Source organism: Barbus barbus (genome assembly GCF_936440315.1).
Source record: "Barbus barbus genome assembly, chromosome: 14".
Lineage (NCBI taxonomy): Eukaryota > Metazoa > Chordata > Actinopteri > Cypriniformes > Cyprinidae > Barbus > Barbus barbus.
This window is the reverse complement of record NC_136742.1, coordinates 27,668,529-27,688,168: the sequence shown is the minus strand read 5'-3', so window position 1 is coordinate 27,688,168 and position 19,640 is coordinate 27,668,529. Positions and strand designations below refer to the sequence as shown.

Sequence of the window (19,640 nt, the reverse complement as noted above, 5' to 3'; positions counted from 1 at the left end):
AAACAATGCCAGTGTGATATATTGTATATATATTCTCTGAAAATGAGTTTTACATTTATTTAAGAAGCAAATTTAAGAGATAATATGTGACCCTGGACCACAAAACCAGTCTTAAGTGTCAATTTTTCGAAATTGAGATTTATATATCTGAATAAATAAGCTTTCCATTGATGTATGGTTTGTTAGGATAGATCTGGAATCTGAGGGTGTCAAAAAATCGAAATATTGAGAAAATCACCTTTAAAGTTGTCCAAATTAAGTTCTTAGCAATGCAAGTTTTGATATATTTACGGTAAGAAATTTACAAAATATCTTCATGGAACATGATCTCTACTTAATATCCTAATGATTTTTGTCATAAAAGGAAAAATCGATAATTTTGACCCATACAATGTATTGTTGGCTATTGCTTCAAATATACCCCAGCGACTTAAGGCTGGTTTTGTGGTCCAGGGTCACATGTAAGGTATATTCAGAGAATATTTTATTTTATAAATTAATTGGCAATTTTACCACCTTATTTTAAGACTTTTTTTTTTTAAATTAGCCTTAAATTAAGCAAATTTGTATAAGATAATATAATGTTTGAATATAAGATAATATTTGTTTTAGGAGAATGTACCTTCAGTAAATTGATTATTTGGCCTTTTTTCCCCCATTTTTTTAAAACATAAAGCCCACTAACTTTTACTAGATTTATACTAGAATGCATTTTGTTTTTAAATTCTGTATAGTCTTAAATTTATTTGAAGTAAAATTGCGCAATATCATTTTTAATTTTATGAATTTAATGAAAAGCGAGACAAAAATGCTCATACGGTTTAGAATAAAAAGCCGATGGGAAGAATTTTGAAATGATAAACTGAAACCTTTTTTCTTTTTTACGCATCACACTTGTATTATGTGCAGAATGTAGTATAATAAAGGAGTTACAGTAAGGTACAAGTAAAAGTACCTTTTTATTAAGCTCTATTGGTGAAACTCAATTCAGGCACAATCCACTCTGATAAAATGGGTGACGTTGTTTGGGTGTTTTGTTCATATCACCACCTCATGTTAAATGTGTTCTCACCGAAGATCAATTAGACCTCATAAAAATAGCTCGCTCTTTGACAAATTTTCTAGTGGACTGAATAAAACCTCCAGAGGCTCGAGAGAGAGAGAGAGCTTTGGCGTCTGTATTTTACACCCGTCTCCTGAGCTTTTACAGTTGGGTAATTTATCGTTTGCTATCAAATGTGGCCTGCTTCAGGCGCCGCTGCAAAAGAGCGCTGTAACACGTAAACGCGCAAAGACCACCGGCATTCTGGGAATACCGTCACAACAGGGAGCGCCAGCAAACACTCGCAGCTTTCGCACCGATAAATCAGTTCCTCATAAAAAGTGTAACGTTTCCTCATTTAATAGCTTTTTATTTTTAAACGCTGCTGCGTATGATGAATTTGATTCTCGTGTTGATCGCCGCCGGTGCCCTTGTGGAGGGAGGGAGGTGACATGTCGTTCGGGCTGCTTTGCATGCTGGGTAGTGTTTATGGGGGTTGAAAGGCCACTGTAGAGTCCAGAGTTTCTAGCCTCTATTAGCATTGATTTCATATTCACTTTGAGCCACATTTAATACCGTTCCAGCCTTGGCCTTCTTTTATTTATGGCCACGCAATACCGTCGGGACATCAATTATCCTTTCAACCGCAAAATTGACAGGAGAGGCGGACAACATAGTTTGGGAGACTTTGAAATCAGACCCTCCACACATTTGTTATGCCTGGACACTATCACTGCTGTTTTCTGCCTTCATAAATATTTACAAGGAACGGTGGACAAAATATAGAGTTTCTTCCATTGAAATCCAGCTGCTTTCCAGAAAGATTTGCAGGTCACGAGTGTGACTGCAGGTTCAGCCGAGTTATGAGGTTGGGCTAAATTCAATGTCTTTCGCTCTATCTACTGTCATTATTTCTGTTATATCATTTGTCTGTAGTTCTTTTGTTTGTTAATTCTGTCTTTCTTTCTGTTTATTTGTCTGTCTGTCATTCTTTCTGTCTCCCATTCCTTCTATAGTTTCTGTCTGTTTCAGTCTCTTTCATTCATTCTCTGTCTATCATTCATTCTGTCTGTCCATCATTCTATCATTGTTTCTTCTTTTTTCTATCTATTGTTCATTCTACTGTTCTTTCTATCGCTATATTGTTCTGTTTGTCATTCTGTCATTCCATTTATTGTTCTGTTGTTCTATTTATCTGTCATTTGTTCTATTAATCTATCATTCTGTCTGCCTGTTAAATCTTCAAACGTCAGTGTTTCCAACTTTCTAAGAAGTTATAATTCAGATTTATATTGATAAATTGTGCTTTTCTATATTAAATTACAGTTTCAACTTACTTTCACTCTACTTCCTTCCATGAGATTGAAATTGCGATTGCATCCTGCTTCATCAAATCAAATTCAGAAACTGCTTTCTCAATTAAATTCTGAGAGCAGAATTGTCGCAGGAGCATGAATGGTCCTGTCCGAAATGGCACACTTCATGTACGCTTGTGACATTGCAAACTCACAGTGGCCCCCATGTTTACGTCCCTGTGAAGTGCACAAGACCATATGGTGTCCCATTTGTCATTTTCGGTTTCTGAAGGGTATTTACTAACTTTTGCCCGCTAGGCTCCCTAGATGCAGACTTCTACCTGATATTTAAACCATTACATTTTTAAAGTGTGGATTTGGAGGAAGGTTACTAGGGCTTAGGGTGCCAATTAGGACAGAGCCTCATGCCAAATGAATCCACAATCCTAAATGCAACTGAGAGCAGAAAGTAAGCAAACGTCATCTCGCATTTTAAATTAAGTAGCTGGTGAGTAGTTTATTTCTAAGTTCACTCAGGGCCGTCATACCACAGCCAGACTTACTGCCCCGCTACTGAATTAGTTTTTCCTGTGAATTATTGGTTGGAGACCTAGTGGAAAAAGTCTCATTTGCATTCTAGAGTGAATATTAAGTGTGCAGAACAGAATGTGATTCATGATTCAAAGCGACTGATTTTAATTTCAGAAAGGAACCATTTGGCCTATAAATGGACTGACGACAGGCAAGAGTGATGTTTCCGACCTTTGTAATGGGATTTTTGCCCCCTCGCGTGTTACGGCTGATCTCGTATTTTGCTGAGGAGGTACTGCGGGTTTGATTCATTGCAACCCCATGAGATTTGACACGAGATTGGGGCAGACTGTTTGCATGGATGTGGCTACACCCAATTTGTTTGAGGATGTGCTCTGCTTGGCGTCAGGACTCAAGCTGCTATCTGATAAAAGTGCTGCTCTGCGGCAGCATCTGTCTTTTTGGATTTTGTTGCGATATGATGTTACTTTTCTGCTATTTTTCCAGACATATTCCCCATCTACCTGCTATCTGCTGTAATTGTACACAGTTTTGGATCGGTCGAAGTCTTATAGGCCATTGAGGAGAAGGTATAGAGTTCTTTAGGGTGTTTTCACAGGTGGTTTGGTTGTTTTGACCAAAACTGCGTTCGAAGATGCGAAGACTTTATGGCATCATTAGCAGTCCACTTTTGCAAATTAGGCTGTCATAGGAATTTTTCCATTTCAAAGCAGCCTTTGAATTAAATTGGTTCAAGTCTGTTCAAGGTGAATAAAGTTCACATCAGAGTTTGCCAGATCGAGAAAGTACTTGTTTTGTGAGAAATTAGCTTTTTTTTCAATTTCATTTTATGCATTTCTTCATCCTAGAGTCTCTGCCTTATCAATGCTTGCATTATTTTAAAGTGTATGCATTTGGCAGATGCTTTTATCCAGACTGACTGGCAGTGTATTCAAGATTCTGTTTGTATTTTATCAGTCTATGCGTTCCCCGGGACCTTGGCGTTTCTAGCACTTTTCCTAGTCTTTCTTCCCCTTCCTTATACTTCCTTATCTTATTACTCTCCATTGCTCTCTTTTATAGCCATCACCTGGTTTCAGCCGCAGGGGCTCATGTGGTGTGTGCCATCGGAGCCCAGCTGCAGGCTGAGAGCGAGGCCTGTGGGAAAGCAGACGTGCTCCTAAAATAAAGTTCTGTTTTTCTCTCTCATCTCCCATCTACCACCGCAGAGAGCTATGGTTCACTTCATAATGCCCATCTTCCTCTGTTCATGTGTTCATTTAATTACACAGCCTTCAAAATGTACCACATAATATATCCCAGGATGCATTAGGAGCTCCGAGTGGGGCTAAATAGCGTGCACGCATTCATTCAGACGCACACACGCGCTCCGACTCTCTCTCTCTCACTCTGTCAAGTCATATTCAAGTCTCCTCTGCTCATAAGACAGCAAATATTCTACCAGCTGGGGCTTTTCATACATTGAAGAGTACAGTTTTTTTCTGCGTCTCTTCACTTTTTACATCACAATGGCTGCTATTCTTTGGTACAGTGGCTTGGCTGGAGAATCTCCCTGGCAATTAATCTGAGCTTTCTCCTCCCTGCCTATACAGCACTCAAAAGCCGGTGTGCTCATAGAGATATTAAGCACTGAATGGAAGCGCGTTCGTCTGTATGTTTGTGTGAGAGAGGCTGTGTTGGGAAAGCTACTTTGAAGCCGTGGCTAGGCGACTGACAACCGTACATTTTAAGCCAACGTGAGATTAGAATACCTTCTTAATGCATGGTCTATTTTCACATGATTCATTGGTGCATGTTATTTCTGAATGGTAAAAAGTAATATTTCATCAAACTGACCAGTATGTTACATTTTGACTGTAAATGTGTAAATGCATAAATCTAACCAAGCTACCCTAATAAAAATAAAAAATAAAACTACCTGCATTACATTGACCAACGAACAAAAACATGTCTTTAGAGTCAAAAAGTATTCACTGCCTGATGAAACTTGTTAGAATTCCCCTATAATTCAAATTATAAAAGTAAAAAAAAAAATGTGGGTTTGGGTTTTTATTTTTATGTTTATAAGATATAGTTATAGTGATATAGTTAAATAATATAACACTAGCAAGACTGCCGTTTCTCGAAAATCGAAAATTTCAACAAACAAGATGTTAACATTGAGTGAGTTGCATGTTAGACACAATATAGTTTTTTTTCTGTTTCACAAAAATAATATTTCCAAAAAAAGTTGGAGCAGAATATTTGTGGATTCCAGAGCAACACTGTGGCGTTTCATTCCTGAATAAATCTCGTTTTGAACAAATCAATGAGTCAATGATTCAATGATCCATTCATAAAGACAGTTGCTTGCTTCGTTTCTAAATGAATCAGTCATTTTGAACAAATATGATTGAATGAATGATTCTATGAATTACGCATTAAAACAGGGACTTGCTGCCACCTACAGGTGGTTTTAATATCATATTTATCCATGACAGGTCTAAATCAGCCAAGGTACCAGCATAAAAATACACTCAGCAAAATATTGTTTAACTATCATTATTGAAGAAATTAACAAAAAATAAAAACATTTTTTTGTGTCTATCACACACCCCTAGAACAGTATTTTGGTTGTGGGGGGCATGGGGGGCTGTCAATATTTTGCAGTTGCATAGGTGTTATGACTTTTTAATTTTTTTGGCATGTTGGTGTGGTGTTGCTATTGTGCTTTGCGTGGTTGCTAGGTCACCCATCCTCAGGTTTTTTTTTTTTTTTTATCAACAATAAGGTAAATATAGTATGTCTGATAGCTAATAAAAATAATAGTACACTGAGTTTTAGATGTAGGGTTGAGATACATGTGCAGGAATACTGCTGAATAATGATTCAGATGAATTGGTGAATAATTTTTTTTGAATCCGTGCATTGAAATGAATCATGCAAATGAACCAGTTTGCTAAACTGAGTCAGGGCCTGTATTGCTGCTTAAAACTATATAGTAGCTTGTTGCTTGTAACTTAGCAAACAGCATATAGTAAATGTAGTGCACAGAAAATGTAGTTAAGTTGACAGGTTTAGTTAGCAATTCCCCAGCATGGGATGTGTTTCTGCCCAACTAACTGAAGCAGACAGCCATGTCCAGTGTGATTTGACCGAATGAGCTATGAATTGACTCTCGGTCGGGTCTGTTACGCCACACGGACATGTTACAGCACATAGTTTTACATGTTAGAGCAGATTTTTCTGGGATTTGGGCACACATTTTCAAGATGTATTGCTGCAGTCATTAGCTCTGTACCGCACCGCTCTGGCAGTTGGGATCAAACATAATTTGGGAATCTGAAAGCATAAAGGTCTTTTTTATTTCACTGGATCTACCGGTTGGGCGGCTCAAGTGGTCAAATACTCTTTTGTTGTCGCTCATGAAAGATTTGTCTCAGCGCAGAACAAATGTTTGCCTTGAAGTGACAATTAAGCGATTTAGAAGAGAGAATAATGCTTTGTTTCCCTCCAAACCCTCCCCCTCTCTCGCATATCAAGATTCACGCCTCAGAAATCATATTGGCATGGATTAAAAAAAAGGCTTTACATTGCAAAAAATAAATGAATGAATAAATAAATAAAAATGAATGAAATGAATAATTTAAAAATAAATACAGTTTATTATAAGTTCAGTTTATATTAAATTAATATAATAACAATTTAAAAAAAAATTGTACAAAATAATACTGCTAATTATTATTATTATTATTGAAAAAAATTATATTTGATTCAAATGAATGCTGCCTCTATACCCCTTTTATTTTTAAACTTTTTTTATTATGTCACCATACCGTCTCTTTAAAGCTAGCAGAAGTCTCCATATGTGTTTGTTTTCTTTGCATTGTCTCAGACTGTGTTCTGATGAGAGTGGGAGGTGATGACAGATTCTTACATTGGGGAGAGAGTTTGATCTCTCTGACTGCGGTTTGCTGATCTTTCCTTTAAATAAGCAGAATTTAAAGTTTGCATTCGCCTGTTGGAACACGTCTGCCTAATTCTTGTCGTTTATTGATAATAATGTGAGTTTTCACAAGCAAAGTGAGAGAAAAATAGGCAAAAATCGTGTTTTTACAAACTGTGCTTTATGCAGGAATCGGATGCGTTTGAGTTTTTTTGTATGTGGGTTTAAGGTTTTGGGGCTCTACTTTCATCAACCCTGTGAGATTTTTATAAATATTAATAAGGAATGCCATTTGCAGAGATTTTAAAATGCACAGCTCATTTTGTCTTGATGTGTTCCAATAACCGATGCTTGCCCTTCTGCGTGAGTCCTTTGAAAACACACAGCATTTTGCATCCTTAACAGGTTAAAAAACAACAACAACAAAGCAAGAATTCTTGGGAGGCTGATAAAGATTTAATTTAAGTTTTTTTTGCTCATATTTTAGACCAAATGTAAAATTAAACAAGATCCAATGCTGTCATGAACGCAGTAGAGTATTTCATCTTAAAGTGATAGTCCACCCTCATGTCGTTCAAAAGCTATGATTTCCTTTGTTTAGATGTTTCGCAAAATGTTGATGCATACTGTCTAAAGGCCCGTTCACACCAAGAACGATAACTATAAAGATTATGATATTAGCATCCACACCAGCAAACGATATTGTCTGTTTATTCTAAGCGCTTTAAATTCTCCAGCTCGTTGTAGCAGGATGGATTCTGATTGGGTGTCAGTGTTTTTATCGTTCATCAGCTGGAAAAAATCGTTGTGATTCCAACTATATAGTTTCTCTGTGCCTTTATCGTTATAGTTGTGGTGTGGACTATTCATAGATTTGTGACGCAAAACAACATGATGGTGAGTAAATGGTGACTATTTTCTTCTTTAACTATGGTAGAGTCATTGTATTGCAAAGCAAGGCACCAATAAATAAATGTATTAGTCATAAAAATCACACTGAACCGTTCTTCAACCAGTAACTTGAGCCACATGCATGAGTAGAATCAATACAGAACTCATGTGTACTCAAAGGTGTGTGTATATGCACTATTTTACCCCATCCTCTCACGTGACTCATCCAATCGCATTCTACAGCCGGAACTATCAGTTTTATAATGCAGTTTATTGTTCCACATGGGATAATCTCTGAAATGCAGCTGTCCCCTGTGCCTTGGGAGGAACTGAATATCTACTCGTTCACTACTGATGCCAGCACATTACAAAACTGCACACTATCCTCATTTGCACATTCAGTCAGTGTCAGAATTTGATGATTTTCAGCCCGGCAATCCTGGTGTGTGTTATTGTGTCTGTCAAACGTCACTTTGGTTCATTTAATTGTTTATAGAGAGCGAGTAACCAACACAAAACGGCACCGGTACAGCTCACAGGAGATGATACGGGTTTAAACAAGGCCGTTCTTTCTGTCTTTCACTATTTGGAAGTGGAATGTTGCTTGACAGAAAGTCAATCAAATTTATTGCACTCCTAACATCACGTAATGGGGCTCTTTAAAGAGTCTGGTGTTATTTTGATTAAAATGACCCTGTCGGGTCATGAATGTGTGTGTGAATCAATCCAAAGGGGATGTAAGAGCTGTGATGGTCTGTCTGTCTGTGCCCTAGTGCAAGTGTCACTTCTGTTTGAGTGACAGTGTTTTTTATTAGGGCTGTCAATTGTTAAAAATGAATTCATTTAATTATGCCAATGAATTAATCATAATTAATCGTGATTATATTGCTGGAAAAAGCCTCTTTTTCTCACCAAGGCTGCATTTATTTGATTAAAAAGACAGTAAAATCAGTAATATTGTGAAATATTATTACAATGTAAAATAACTGTTTTCTATTTGAATATATTTTAAAATATAATTTATTCTTGGAATGCAAATCTGAATTTTTAGCATCATTACTCCTGTCTTCTGTCACAAGATCCTTCAGAAATCATTCTAATATGCTGATTTGCTGCTCAAAAATGTTTCTTATTATTATTTAAGTTGAAAACTAGTTCAAAATAAAACATTTTGAAACTAAAACATTATAAATGTCTTTACTGTCACTTTTGATCAATTTCATGCACCCTTGCAGAATAAAATAAATTTTTTAATACGTTTTTGTTTACATAATATATGTGTGTACTGTGTATATTTATTATGTATATAGAAAGACACACACATGCATGCATATATTTAAGAAAAATGTTATGTTTATACATTTTAAATAATTATAATATCAATTATATTAATATTAATATATACATGGAAATACATGGAAATATTTTCTAAATATATACTGTATGTGTGTGTATTTATATATATATACATAATAAATATAAATATATCCATCAGAAACTCAAATTGAAAACTTGGCTGCCACCCAGCATTTGCAACTGATCATTTGAATGAAATTTTGTTATTTTCTTCAGTATTGAAATTGTTTTAATATTCTGAAACTCTAAATTATGTAATTTACCTGCAAGGGAGCATAATTAATTGCATTAATGAATCCCACGTAATTAATGCATTAAATTGACAGCCACAGTGTTCATAAATAAAGGCATGTAGGTGATGTTGGGCTTTATATTTCATTGTTTGTCCCTCTCTCCCTCTCTCTCATTCTATTTCTCTTTTTGTATTGTACCGCATAGTTTATTTTTCCTCTCACACTTCAATTAAGTTGCTCCTGCTCTGTGGCCTTTCGAAGTTCTTCTAAAAATAGCCGCTCGGAGTGAATCGCAGGGCTGTCGGAGCTACAGTGTGAATGATCGGAATTGCCTACACCTCTATTGTATCGCTGGATTTCTCTCTCTTTCTCTTGCTTTCTCTCTCTCTCCAAAGAGTAAAGCTTACCTCAGCGTGAGACGGGGAATTAAAGATAGTCTTCATCGGCCGCCCCTGGCTGTTTCTGTACTGACAGGCTCTGCGATTATTTCAAATTCACTCATGGTGCCTTGTGTTGTCCTGGCGTAGCTGGTAATAGTGAATCACGAGCGTTTGCGTGTGTGAGTGTGAATGGATTTTTTTAATGTGTAACTATTGTTTGGGTTTTTGGCTTGCAGGGAACGCAAAGCTCAGGACTCATCAAGCTGTGCTCTGCCGCGCTCCAGTAGCATGAGTCTGTTGAAGAACATCATCGGCTCGTATCATGTCAGGATTCACTGCTTTGAAGTGAGCGGTTTCAAGGGTTTCTTTTCCTAAAAAACTGTAGCGCTCCGTGCTTCCCTTTCACAATTCCCCAGCATCTGAGAAAGAGAGGGAGAGAGAGACGGAGAAAAAAAGCAGCAGATGACAGGAGCAGCACTGACAGAGCCGGAGTGTCAAGTGTTGAGATTCGGCCCGTCTGTCGGTGTCTCTCTCTCTCTCATGCTGCTTTCATTCTCTCAGTGCCTGACTCTCGTTATCTGTCTCACATTCTCATTCTGCCTGTCTTGCTCTTACTGTATTTAGCATGGGAATCGTAACATCTTTTAGTTGCAGTTCCGATTTCTGTTGATGATTCTGAGTTCCTTCCATTTCAATTAACGATTCTTTTAGTACTGTGATTTTTAAATTAAATAAAATATTAAATGTTTAATGTTTGCACAGACTTTTGATGAATAAATTGGCCTTGCTTATTATTGTATGTGCTTATTTGTTCATTCAGAAATCAGGCTACACCAATTGTGTTGTATGTGTTTGATTCACATAAAATAACTCTCTCATTAGAGTCATTTTGTTCTGTAATTGGATTTTATTCTCTAAAAAAAGAACAGACTTGCTAGAGTCATTTGTTCGGGAATCGGTTGTTTCGCATTTGTTTGAATGTACATGTTTGACTCACTAAAAGGATCAGATTCCTCGGAGTCATTCATTCGAGAGTCAGGTGGTTTGCATTTTTTGGCTGTATGTGTTTGATTCACTAAAAAGAACTGACTCACTAGAGTAATTTATTCAGGAACCAATTCTGTTTCATTTGTTGCACTTTGTGTTTGATTCACTAAAAAAAAGAACAGACTTGCTAGAGTCATTTGTTCAGGAATCGGTTGTTTTGCATTTTTTGGCTGTATGTATTTGATTCACTATAAGCATGGACCCGTTAGAGTAATTAATTAGAAAATTGGTTGTATTGCACTAGCTGTGCTGTATGTATTTGATTCACTAAAAACAACTGATTCTCTAGAGTCATTTGTTTAGTAATCTGTTGTGTTGCACTGATTGTACTGCATGTATTTGATTGACTAGAAATAACTGCATCACTGGAGTCATTTGTTCAGTTATGGGTTGTATTTGTTGCGCTGCATGTTTAATTCACTAAAAAGAACAGACTCAGAGTCATTTGTTTTGGAATTGGTTGTTTGGTGTTTGTTGGGGTATGTGTGTTTGATTCACTAAAATCTCTGAGATTTTTTTTAACGGAGTGTCTATTTACACTAAGTGCAAATAGCCCATCTTGTTGGCAAAGGCTATGTACACTAACTCCGCCCAGTAACGTGTGATTGGGTTAGTCAACATTAAAAAAAGAAGCAAATTTAACGTCAGTTTCAGTGGCGTAGATGGTAAGGTGCATGCTTTTTGACGCGAGCGACCCGAGTTCGATCCCACCTTTTGCCAAACATTTTTTTCTCCCTTTTCAAATCTCATATCGCATCAGAAAGGCATTTATTTTCAATAAAAATTAAGGAAATAATCAAAAAGTTGAAAATAAAGTATTGGGTAGGGTTAGGGTAGGTGTAGGGAGGGCTTTATTGTCCCAATAAGGTGGCATCCATTTAATAAATTTGAATTAAAATTATAATTTACACTCAGTACGTTATTATTGCGTACTGTTTTATAATGTACTACAATACTGAGGTGCAGATAATTGCCACTATTTGCAATAAGTAGTATAAATAGCAGAAAATATTGCTATTTTAACATAGTGTAACTAGAATCCATTGCTATTTGCACTTAGTGTAAATAGCATCTGTCACTAAAAAAATATGCTATTTACACTGAGTGTAAATAGCATCTATCGCTATTTACACTTAGTGCAAATAGCCGCTGCCTTTTTTTAAACCTCATTCCCTCTTCCAAACAACTCTCCCTTCTACTCTGCTACTTTAATAGTAGTAACTTAAGTAGTTACTTAAATTACTTGGGGTTTCAGGTTTTTATCGCCCCCTAGTTGAGAATAAAAAAAAAACTAGTAACAGCTAGCCCTGTTACATACCCCTCCCCTCAGAGAGGGATTCATCATAGCCATGACAAATCTTAAGATTTTGCACATGGTATGTTTTGGTGATATCTGGATCAGGAATAAAAGAAACTGAATAATTAACAGATCCCAATTTTTTCTTAATTTTTGTTGGCCCTTTCCATTTGGCAGACAGCTTTGCCATAAACCTTTGTTAGCTCTAGATAAAGGATGCGTCCCAGGGCTCTAGACTGCGACCATTTTTTGAGAGTGTGCGAGTAAAACTTTGATGTGGTCGCACTTGTCGCTCCAAAGCGTCTGCTTCATACAGCGCGCACTGCCAGCCGCAGCACATTGTAGCAGGAGTCAGATTTCACTGATCACGTGAAGAGAGGCGCTTTCAGCGCGAGCGCTTCGTGGGTAGAGCCTGGTTTATACTCGCTGCGTCAGCTCGAGCGCGAAGGTACGGCGTGCAACGGAGGATTTGGTTTTCAAACTAAAGTAAAAGACCGCTTCTTAAACCAGAAAAGGTGAACATGTTGGTATTCTTGTAGAAAAAACATGCAAGTCCTGTCAGCAACAGCCAGTTTAGTTTTACTTTTCTTTTTGTTTTCGTTTTGAGAAGCTTGTTATCTTTGCCGTTTACCTCACGTTACGCTATGGAGGATTTTCTTTAATTTTTTATATTATTATTATTTGATTTCTCAGTGTTTGCTAAACATTCTGTAATTTACTAGTTGGTATATAATACAGCATGTGATGTGTCCTATGCCATGCCTCGTCTTATTCATTTTTGTTAATAAATGTTATGTAAGCTAGTTTGTCGTTGTAACCTACTGTTGTATTGCTGTTGTGCTTTTTAATTAAGAATAACAATGAATCCATCTTTTGCTTTAGTCTTAAAGAGTGAAAGGTGTAGATATAAGCAAAACAGACAATTATCTTTTCTTGTAAAGCGTGACACCAAGATCGCGAATTTGAAAGTGAAAGCAAAAAAAGGAATTCCTGTTCACAAAATTTTAATCACAAATAATACTGATGAAAAAGAAAGGGTTGAATGTTGAACACTTTCGTTACCATATAACTATAAACATGATATATGATAAAAGTTCATCAGCATGCATTGATTAATCAAATGTTGTATCACATAAATAAATAAATAAAAAATTGCGGCCAAATGATGTGCTCGTGCGACCAACTGAGAAAGTTAGTCGCACAAGTGCGACCAGTGGGAAGAATGAGTCTAGAGCCCTGCGTCTGTACCCAAACTACATCACCTTCTTGGAAGTCCACTGACTTGCGGTGTTCATCATAGTATCGCTTCTGCTTAGCTTGGGCTTGCTTCACATTCTCTTTCAACAGGTCAATGAGTTCTTGTTGTCTGTCAAGAATGGGATATGCAAGGTTATTGGGGTCAGGTGGTTTATGAAGAGCTCTCTCCATTGGTCCTTTTAATTTACGTCCAAGCGCTACTTTAGCAGGTGTGAACCCCGTACTTTCATGCCAGGCAGTGTTAATAGCAAACCTGAATTTGGCAATCCATTTGTCCCACAGCTTATGACGATCGCCGACGTAAGAGGTAATCATTGTTTTCAAGTTTCGATTGACTCTCTCTGTGAGATTAGTTTGGGGATGGATACGCTGTGGTGAGTTTTTGAATGACTCCCCACTGTTTGCAGACCAAACCATGGAGTTGAGAGGTGAATTGTGCACCCCGATAGGCTAGATAGGCTGGGGTTCCCCATCTGGTAAATATCTCCTCTACCAGAATTCGGACTATCTGAGGAGTCTTAGCAGATCTCAGAGAAAACATCTCCACCCATTTGGAACAATAATCCACGATAACAAGTAGATACTCATTTTGCTTGACAATCCTTGGAAATGGTCCCATGAGATCAACGCCCATCATGTAACTGGGTACAATAATGGGAGTAGACTGTAGATGACCAGATGATTTCGACAAAGAGGGTTTGTACTTTTGACAGACTTGGCATTCTTTACAATATTTCCAAACGTCGGCTCTGATAGTAGGCCAGTATACAGTATCCAGTAGTCTGAGTAAGTTCTTGAGCTTACCTAGGTGACCACTGAGTGGATTGTCATGCGCATACTGAAAAGCTTGCCGATGGCTGGATGGAATGACAAGTTTAAGTTTTTGACCGCTTCGTCCACACTACGGAATAGGAATCCATTTTCTGTTAAATACCGTATTCGTGATGTATCTTAGGGGCTCCGAGTTGTTATTTTGGAGATCAACTCCTGTATTTCAGAATCAGAATGAGCTTTATTGTCCAAGTATGTTTACACATACAAGGAATTTGTTATAGTGACAGAAGCTCCACAGTGCAACAGAAAGACAGCAACAGGACAGGACACAGATAATAAAATAATAATTTACAAATATCCAAATAGGCAATGTACAAAACAGCAAAAACACAATATATAATATAGACAATTGTGTGTGTGCAGGTCTGATATGTGCAAATTTGAAATGAAAAAAAAAAATAATAATAAGTATGTGTGGTGAATAAATAATGTATAATAGAGTTGTGTGTTCCGCGTTTTATTGTCAAGTGTTCATGAGATGTATTGACTGAGGGAAGAAACTGTTCCTGTGTCTGGTCGTTCTGGTGCTCAGAGCTCTGTAGCGTCGACCAGACGGTAACAGTTCAAAGAGGGAGTGTGCTGGATGTGAGAGGTCCAGAGTGATTTTACCAGCCCTTTTGCTCACTCTGGATGAGTACAGTTCTTGGAGAGTGGGGAGGGTTGTACCAATGATTCGCTCAGCAGTTCGGACTACCCTCTGTAGTCTTCTGAGGTCAGATTTGGTAGCTGAGCTGAACCACACAGTTATAGAAGTGCAGAGGATGGATTAAATGATGGCGGAGTAGAACCATTTCAGCAGCTCTTGTGGCAGATTGAACTTCCTCAGCTGTCGAAGGAAGTACAACCTCTGCTGGGCCTTTTTGACAATAGAGTCTATGTGAATATCTCACTTCAGGTCCTGAGAGATGGTGGTGCCCAGGAATCTGAATGACTCCACTGCAGTCACAGTGCTGTTCATGATGGTGAGTGGGGGGAGAGCAGAGGGGTTTCTCCTGAAGTCCACGATCATCTCCAGAGTTTTGAGCGTGTTGAGCTCCAGGTTGTTAAGACTGCACCATACAGCCGGCTCCTTAACCTCCTGTCTGTAAGCAGACTCGTCATCATCCTGAATGTGGCCGATCAGTGTGGTGTCATCTGCAAACTTCAGGAGCTTGACAGAGGGGTCTTTAGATGTGCAGTCGTTGGTGTCGAGGGAGAAGAGCAGTGGGGAGAGTACGCAGCCCTGAGGAGCTCCAGTGCTGATCGTACGGGTGCTGGATGTGTATTTTTCCCGCCTCACTAGCTGCTGTCTGTCTGTCAGGAAGCTGTTGATCCACTGACAGACAGAGGTTGGGACGGAGAGCTGAGTTAGTTTATTCTGAAGGGTGTCCGTGATGATGGTGTTAAAAGCGGAGCTGAAGTCCACAAACAGGATCCTCACATAAGTCCCTGGTCTGTCCAGATGCTGCAGGATGAAGTGCAGTCCCATATTGACTGCATCATCCACAGACCTGTTTGCTCTGTAGGCAAACTGCAAGGAGTCCAGTGATGTCCTTCAGATAAGCCAAAACCAGTCTTTCAAATTATTTAATGGCCACAGACATTAGAGCCACAGGTCTGTAGTCATTAAGTCCAGTAATTTTGACTGGCCCAGCTGTGTTGAGATGGCAGTAGGATGTGGGTTCACTGCCTGTAAATACATGATCGTTAGAACAATATGTTTGAATAAAGCTTTTTCATGTGTTGTTGACTTGTTTATTTATTGTCATGGTTACTTTTATTTACATTTTACTCATTTGTTCATGTTTCCTGTTGTCAGTAAATAAAATATAATTGTTTCATTAACATATGCATTAATTCATTACTTGACTGACAATTGAGATGTATTCACCTTGGCTGCATTTGTCTAGTGTACAGTCATGCATAGCTATGGCATATGAGAAAGCAAATTACATTTTGCTTGTTTTACTAAAAAATATAATTAATTATTGTTCAGCATTTATCATTATTATTGTTCATAAGTGTTTGGCAACCAATGCATTCTGAAGGAATCTTAATTTCTAAGTAGTAATACTTACATTTTTGGAGTAAAATCAACAATCCTCTCCAAAGGTAAGATCTTTGAGCAGCTGATTGACAGCTCCTTTGTGCAGAAATTACAAACATGGAGGAAAACATACTAGGTAGGGTTGTGGATTTATTGATGCTTTGAGGTGTTTGTGCGCCCGTCGCTCTTATTTTATTTTTATTATTATTTATTATTACTGCAGAATATACAAGCTCAGGGAAAGATGGTAGTAGCTTTAACAATGAACAATCATAATGACACAAAGAAAAAGAAAACAACTAACTGGTTTGCGTACATCATAGTATGAGATTATATACACAGGGACAAAAAGCTTAAATAGCTTTGAATAATCATAAAATTAATATAATCATAATGCATTAAAATTGCATTTGTTTTTGTTATTTATAAGCCTCAGGGATGAAACCAGAGGGACATTCAACAAGAAAAAGAGGAAAACAAAGGAGATTTAAGCCAGTTTTGCATGTGGATGAACGATTTTGGTTTTTCGTAATAAAAAATAATTTCTTTAAGGATTAAACTGTGGGTAATATTAGTAGAGTTAAAAATATAAAAACTTAAATCAATCCAAAATTTGTTGCTTATATTACAATCATACGTAAACATGGCGAATCTCATTCATACTCAAGGAGATTTGGCTGTAGAGTATGTACTCTTTCCCTGTTACTACTATTATAAATTTTTATGTAATAATTTATTTAATATTAGATTATTAATTAGTATTTTATTAGTCTATCCTACCTTTTCTACCTTATCTACCTTTAAATGTTTTATATATGAATAAAATGATAATATTAGGTAAATAAATATAAAATAAAACAATTGTTTATTGTGACATAAAACTATTTAAAATAACTTTTCCATTGTATTTTAAAAAGTCATTTATGTATGTGATTGCACGCTGAATTTTCAGCAGCTATTGCTGTTATTGTTAGGAGCCAATTATAATAGAGTTGCATTTTGCATGTCTAGAGCAGTTTTTACCCTGCGTGTGACTCATATCAGGCTGCAAATATAGTTTACACAGAGGACAGTGGATCAACCACGGATCACATGTGAGCGTTGTTTTGCGTGCATGACAGACTGAAAAAAGCCAGAGCTGCTGTAGTTTGCCAGTGGAAGGAGACGCTGCAGGAGCTGCTTTTACATGGATCTAAAGGAAAGGCTTTCCTGATAAAATGTCTACCTCCACTGCTAGCTTCCAGCAGGCTTACGTTTTATGAATAAAAGAGATAACATAGGCAAAAGTGTAAAATTTATGGCTATATGTGTCATCATAAATATTAAGTATCTCCATCAGCAATGCACTTCACATCACAGTTCCCAACATTTGCAATGATTTAAAGCCAAAACTAATAGACATTTTTCTGTTATGCTTTTCAGTGTATTGCATGTAGAGAATATATGATCCATGTGTCTAGTGTGAATCTACAGCAACAGAGGCATCTATAGAACTGTGCCAATCTGTTAAAATACATGAATAATTAATGTGGTGCTTTTAACGTGCAATGCAATTATGGCGGTGGTGTCATTAGCGGGTACTGTACTCTGTGTGTGCGCGTGTGCTTATATGTGTGTGATTTAGTTTAGTGTAATTACAAGGGATCTATTGAAGATCTCATTTGTTGTTGAAATGCAGTCACGCAGGGTTTCTCTCTGTCACCAGACTAGAGTGAGTTATTCTGTCATAATGCTTTATCTGCAGTGCCTTACATCTCTTGAATCATGGGAAATATGCAGACTCTGCCTAGCATGAATAATAGAGTGGCATTGACAATGACAGCTAAAGCAAATTATTGACTAGTGAATATATAAACTTAAAGAAAGTGTGTGTGTTATATTGTATATAGTAATCTATGTATTAATCTATTAAAATTTTATTATTAACACTTAACATTGACAAAATTCTATAGATTTAAAATTGATCAACAAATTAAAAGTATATAAATAATTGTATTGGACAGTAATAAAGTTTTTTTGTGTGTATGCTAAATTGCTAATAATTTATGTATATAAAATAAATGTGTATGTATATACACAAATCAAAAATACATGAAACTACTGATATATATATATATATATATATATATATATATATATATATATATATATATATATATATAATATGCATGTATATATTTTTAAAAATGTAATTTATATATTTAGTACTTTATTTTCTAAATATATACTGTATGTGTGTGTCTTTTATATATACATATATACAGTACACACACACACATACTATATAAACAAAAACTTTTATTTTGGCTGCGATTAATCGCGATTAATCATTGCCCAGCACTATACATATATACAGTATATTTTTATTTACATATACTGTATCATATGTGGTTGTGACTTTTTAAAATTGGAAAAAGGGGAAATAAATCTGTGCTTGTCAAGCTATTTTACGTCACAAAATCTGTTTTAGTAATGATTATATTAAAACAATGTTTATTATTGTTTCTTCCCCACATTATTTAATTCATCATGATTCCTTTCGATATGAATGAGCTGATATTAAGAGAAGCCTTGATTGTCCTGATTATTTCTAGCACATACTGTTTACTCTTTTTGGTCGAAAGCCACAATACCGAACAACAGCTCTAGTAAACCTCGTTCCACACTTCTGTCTTGTTTAGCTGACTCCAATATAAAAGCGCTAGCCAAAGTGCAATAAATCCTGAATTTGTTGCAGAACAGCAGAACGGCCAAAAGTGGCTTATTTGACTAACAGCTTAATCTGTTCCCACACGTACAAAGAGAGAAACTAATAACGCTACTCCCAACCTCAGGTCTCCAGAGTTATTACATGTGGATGTCAGTGGAGGACGACGACAAAATAAAGAAGCCGCTGCAAATAACGGAAAATGAGGTTAGCACAGGCGCTAACCCAGCGCTAAAGCCAACCCGGTGCTGCTTCATTGTTTTCTCGTAGCGTGTCCTGCACTGCTATCAGCAATAAAGCTCAATAAAACTGCTGATTAGATTAATTAAAATCACAAGGCCTTGGAGCCGTACAATTTTAGCCGTTAGGAAAACTCTGGATGGTTGGACGGATCTCTTAGCCATCTGGAAGAGTGCAAGTTCTCCTGTAAACTTGTGTTTTTTCTTGTGGGCCTTGTAAATAAACACTCGTTTTCTCATTTTTCCTCTAATAAAGGTTGGCAGAGGTTGGATTAGAATAAGTAGATGGGTTATTTATCGTGTGTGTGTGTGAGTGAAAACATGCATTGCTCAACATGCATATTGTATGCAAATCCAAGTGATCTATAAAAGGCTCAGCCAAGGGATGGTCATAATTTGTGTGTAGAAATTATTTTACACAATAAATGTTGAAATGGTTTAGGATTAGTTTACTCTGCAAGTTAGCATACAGTAGTTGTTGAAACAAACAAACTTATTTCTGATGTTTTTTTTTCATATTTAATCTTCTGGGGTCTGAGGGTGTTTTGGGGCCCTGGAG

At 36.9% G+C, this 19,640-nt stretch overlaps 1 protein-coding gene across 1 annotated transcript in view; it reads left to right on the top strand.

The window, feature by feature from the left end:
* LOC306880345 (kelch-like protein 29) overlaps positions 1–19,640 on the top strand; it is a 265,920-nt gene that overhangs the window by 71,374 nt on the left and 174,906 nt on the right. The window lies entirely within an intron of this gene.